General features: G+C 36.1%; 1 non-coding gene across 1 annotated transcript; it reads left to right on the forward strand.

Moving 5' to 3' along the window:
- The first annotated feature begins 1,720 nt into the window (after positions 1–1,720).
- Positions 1,721–1,857, forward strand: LOC114238076 (small nucleolar RNA SNORA70). Its single transcript, XR_003623504.2, has one exon. It is a non-coding gene; the product is annotated as a small nucleolar RNA SNORA70 (small nucleolar RNA).
- The last annotated feature ends 3,576 nt before the right edge of the window (positions 1,858–5,433 follow it).

Here is a 5,433-nt window from a genome sequence, read left to right on the forward strand (position 1 = left end):
TTAACACCTCTCCCCACTAAAAAGAAAAAAGAAAGCACTGATTTTTCAGAATATGCTGCTTCTTTTCTGGGATATATTTAAAAATCTGAAATATCTTTCTCTAAGAAATATTGACTTTCTGAAAATTAAGACAATATACAACAATCTTTCCAACCGATATATCCTAGGGAATCCTCAAATTAGTACCATAATGAACAAGCTACCTTGTAAATCAGTTTATAATTCTGGATGCCTATACATTCTGATGACAATACATTCACGTTGGAAAGCATGATTCTACAAAAAAGCAAGCTCTTTTCTATCTTCAAGTGTTTGCTTAAATTCAGATTTTATATACTGAATTCCCCAAAATGATCTTTTTATCCATCTGTATTGTAATAATTAATACATACCTAGCATCAGAATATTTTATCAAGCAAGAGTTGTGTTAAAGTATAAATGTTCAAAAAGATAAAACCACAATTTTTGTATGAATATAAAATTAACACAACTTAAAAATAAAGTCAACTCTAATTAAAAAAAGAACTACTAAACTCTTAAATGCAATTCAAAGATTTTCAAGATAATGTCTCTATTATATATTCCCACACATAATACATACTAATATAATATATATTATATATAATATATTGTACATATGTATATCCATACATATATATAATCATACATGCTTAAATGAATTTGCTAAAAATTTAACACTGATTAACGTTATAAGGTTCTATTAAATATGTTGTTCCAAGTCATAATTTCCACAAAGTAGAAATCAATTGTATCTCTACTGAACAAAATTTATTTGCATTTCTATGGACAAAAATTACTTGGGTTACTATCAGTTTTCTACATCTTAATTTGTAGAGATAGTCCCATCGAGTTATAAATTAACCTAGTCAACAGAAAGGTGATCTAATGTGCGCATCTCTGTAGAATCATAGGATACCCAGAGAACTCAGTAGATAACACTAAGTGCTCCACCAAAAGGACATCTAGTACCTTTGATTTTTCTCTTATTTTGCCTACTTTCCTGGCAGTTGTAATATACATAATCAAACTGTGCAAAAGAATTTAGAGTTGAATGATCCCTACCCACCTCACCCTTCATACAACACTTTTTCATTTGAAGGGTAAGTAGTTTAGCATAAAAATCTCTGGGTCAGAAATATTTTATAAAATTCTATCTATTTCATTGTTCTTTTTCAATTTCCCTTATCTTCTTTGTTGTTCTCACAGTATAACCATGTTGATGAAACTATTCCTTACAGATTTCTTTTGAGTTTCATAAAATATGTCTTGATATGTTTATCCACTTCTCCACCTAGTGAATGATATTTTTGAATTATGTTTTGCTTCTTTGCTGAACAAGTTGGTAGCATCATTTTGAAAATCCTAGCAAGCTTAAATATCAAACCTTCCAATCCCTCATCTTAAGCTATCAATTAAATGTTCTCTGGGATAAGACATTAGGTCAATGACCAAAAATGTAGCCCATAAATTTATGTATCATTATTACTTTTTTTCCATATTACTGACCACTTTTTCTCCTCTCACTATCCTCACTGCATTTAACTCCCAAAATTGTGCCCTCTGCTCAACTCTTTTTACGATTGGGAAATTGATCCAAAGTAAGGGCTTAAATTTGGTTAAATCCAACCTTTATCTCCTTCTCTGGTTTATGCTCCAGTCTCATTTTCCTACTTTCTTTGCAACAAAACAAGTTTCTTAGTTGCAGCCAATTAAGCCAACCATGGTCCTTTCCCCGTGGGGGCGCCCAGCATGCAATGGCTGCAAACAGCAGCCTCCTCAGTGGTGCGTGCAGCCTGTTGCCTGTACAGGATGCCCTAAGGGACCCTGGAGACAGCCCTTTCCATTGGACATTCATGACTGGCATGCTGTCCTCAATCTAGGCTCCAGGTAGGTATGTGCGGTGCCTTTAGAAATCCCCAGGGCACAGTGGCCAGAGTCCATGTTGGCCAAGTCATAATGACCATTGGCACCAAGCTGCAGAGCAAGGAGCATGCAATTGAGGCCCTCTGTAAGGCCAAGTTCAAGTTCCCTGGCCACCAGAAGATGCACATCTCCAAGAAGTGGGGATTTACTAAGTTTAATGTGGATGAATTTGAAAACATGGTGGCAGAAGAGCGGCTCATCCCAGATACCTGTGGGGTCAAATACATCCCTAATTGTGGTCCCCTGGACAAATGACAGGCCCTGCACTCATGAGAGCCTTGGTGCTGTCCCTTCCTTACTCATGCCCACCAATGAATCCTCCTTTCCTGTCAAAAAACAAAAACAAACAAAAAAACAACAGACAAACAAAAAACCCCAAGTCTCTTAGAACCTTAGGATCTTAGAGCTGAATAAAACTAGATGAAAATTAGCCCAAACTCTCAACAAATGACAATTCCTAACAGTGGTTGTGGTAGACAGAATAATGCTCCCTCCCCTGAAAAAATAAAATGTCCACTTCCTAATCTCCAGAACCTTTGAATATGTTACCTTATGGGACAAAATGGACATTGCAGATGTGATTAAATCAAGGATCTTGATGGGTAGATTATCAGGTGGTCCCAATGTAATCACAAGAATCTTGATAAGAGAGAGGTAAGAAAGTCAGAAAAGACCGAGATAGGGGTGTGCATATCTGGGGGAAGGGGAGTGGTGTGTGTGTGTGTGTGTGTGTGTGTGTGAGCTGGAGAGAGGTGGAGAGAGAGAGAGAGATTTAAAAGTGCTACCCTACTGATACTGAAGATGGAAGAAGGACATAGCCTAGGGAATGTAGGGGGCCTCTAGAAACTGGAAAAGGCAAGGAAACAGATTCTCCTCTTAGAGTCTCCAGAAAGAATGCAGCCTTACTAACAGTGTCTGGTTAAGCCACTAAGTTTGTGGTAATTTGTTAGAGCAGCAATAGCAAACTAATACTATGGCCAAAAATTTGAACCCTTATAGAATCAGGGAAATTATCATTTTCTAAATTAGCCTTTTCCACCATTGAAAGTTTAAATGTTCAGGAAATTTAACTTGAGTTGAATTCTAACCTAGATAGCTACGTGTTACCTCAGATGACAGCTTCTACGTGGTCTCATTGACTTCACTCCTAAGGCGTGTGTCATTTCACAGTGTGGTCATTTTGTATGTGTTACGATCATTTTCTCAGTCTTCCAGTTAAAACCAAAATGAAACAAAAATTTATTACCATGTTTGTTACTTTTGGGAGGTAAAAATGTGTCACCATGCTATATATGTCAGATTTTTCTTTCTTCTTCATTTCCATCTCCACCAGGCTGGTACAAGCCTCTCCCTCAGGCTATGATGATTGCAATGGTCTCTGAACTCTGAATTCTGAACTCTTCTTCATGTCTCCAGTCTGAGGTCTTCTCAGTTCAGCCTATATGCTGCTGCCAGTAAAATCTTCCTAAATAACTAATTTCAAGTCATTCCCTGGCTTAAGAGCCTGTTTTCCCCTATTGCTCATCAGTTATCAATCTTTTATACCTAAATCTCAGGTTTCTTTATAATGTCCTTCAGCAGAGCTGGCTTCATGGGCCCGTGGCCTGTTCTGTGCTCAGGGCCACGTGCGTAGAAAGGCCTGATTCTTGCTTAAGACACTGCTATCACTATCCCAAAATTCTTAAAAATTTTTGAACGCCCACCATTTTTATTATGTATTGGAAATTATGTATAGTATAGCAAATTATGTAGCTTGTTCTGTCCCTGAGTTCATCTACATTTTATTTTGTGATCTCATTCTGTCTCAGTATAGCCTTATTTCTGGAAGGCAGATTTTACTTTTGTTCCTTGAATTTACCATCTTTAGCCAACTCCTTTTTCCTAACAGTTGCTATTTCTTTTTCTTGGAATGCCCTTTCTCTTTCATTTCATGCTTCTAGGCCCAGCTCAGGCACTGTGATTGTGCCCAAGAATACTGCATTGTACATAGTCTGTGTTCCTTAAATGTCGTTTCTCCTTCTAGCTCCATGCCTTCTTCCTTTCCTTACTGGCAACTTTGTCAATGAAATCTTACCCATTTCTTCAGTTCTCACTAATATCTCTTCTCTGAATTTAATTTGCACTTTACTGTTTCATAATTACTCCATGTACTGTAGCATTTTCTCCTGATCTGTGTCATAACTGTGTAAGAACAATAAACTTATCTTGCCCTATTGTGTATCTACCCTGGAATAAGGGTAGTAGTGGATGTATACAAATAATATGTATTTGCTAATGCATTAATCATCTACCAACAGTTTTCCTGTCACTGAATACCCTAAGAATATGGGAAGCTGCTTAAAAACTTTTCTGCTTATATGGAAATTAAGTTAGTTCCAGAAAGGTCACTTAGACTGTTACTCCCAGGAAGTTAATATTATTTCCTAACTTCTCCCACATTAAAAAGACTAAATGGAAATACATATTTTTTGAGCAAGTATCATTGAAACACTTTAACTTGAAGCCATAATATCCTGGAATTTTCTTATAAGTGAATTTATTTTTGGAATATTAGGAATTACATCTATCTGATTGCTAAATATAACAAAGTGAATTATAAGTTTATATAAAAATTTATATATAGTGTATGTACACATGTGTATGTACATACTGCATATCTGTACCTATGGCAACAGAAAGTAGAGTTGGAGAGTTTTGGTTTTTTCCCCCACATTTCCTATAAATTCTAATAATACTTCCCCTCATGGAGAGCACTGTATGTGTGAAGTGAAAGATTTTCATCCTTAATTTGACTTCTATTGTAGTTCATAATAGTGGTGGATCACTGGTTAAAGGGAGAATCAAACTTGAGAAGGTCGGCCTTGGACAGAACTTACCTTCTAAAATAATGGCTATAGAAAAGAAAGGCTGAAGGGTAACAAGATGGAGAACACTTAGGGATTTTCAATTATCTTTGGTGAATAGATTTTTCTTCTGATGCTAACCATTCTTATTGTAAAAGACCTGGCCATGTAAGTGAGATAGAGGAAAAGGGCAGGCTAGGCCTTTTGGAACATAGGAAATGAATATAAAGGGTCACAAAAGCTCAGGATGGCAAAACTAAAAAGAAAAAGTTGGTCTGATACTTAAAACACTTCTATGCTTTAAAGAACTTTCTAATGTTATTGTCTGAAAGAAGCATCAATAGCTTATACAAATATGTTCTCTTATGCATTCAGTTTTTCTTATTTTGAAAGCATATAGTCAAATTGGTGTTAGAGTCAACTTGGTGGATTTACTTGTGGTGAGTCTATGCACTTTCTGTGTGGTTTGGTCATCCTTTAATTTTTAACCCAACGGTTAAAAATGGCTTTTTATTCATTGTCATATTGATTTAGGCAATAATCAACTGTTAAAGACTTCCTAGAAAAGTCATCATATTGTTAAAAATCCAGCAGTCTACAAAGCTGGAAGTTGTGCTGATATTCAGGCAGACTCATAATCTAAAGA

The sequence above is a fragment of the Balaenoptera acutorostrata genome, chromosome 8 (assembly GCF_949987535.1).
Source record: "Balaenoptera acutorostrata chromosome 8, mBalAcu1.1, whole genome shotgun sequence".
NCBI lineage: Eukaryota > Metazoa > Chordata > Mammalia > Artiodactyla > Balaenopteridae > Balaenoptera > Balaenoptera acutorostrata.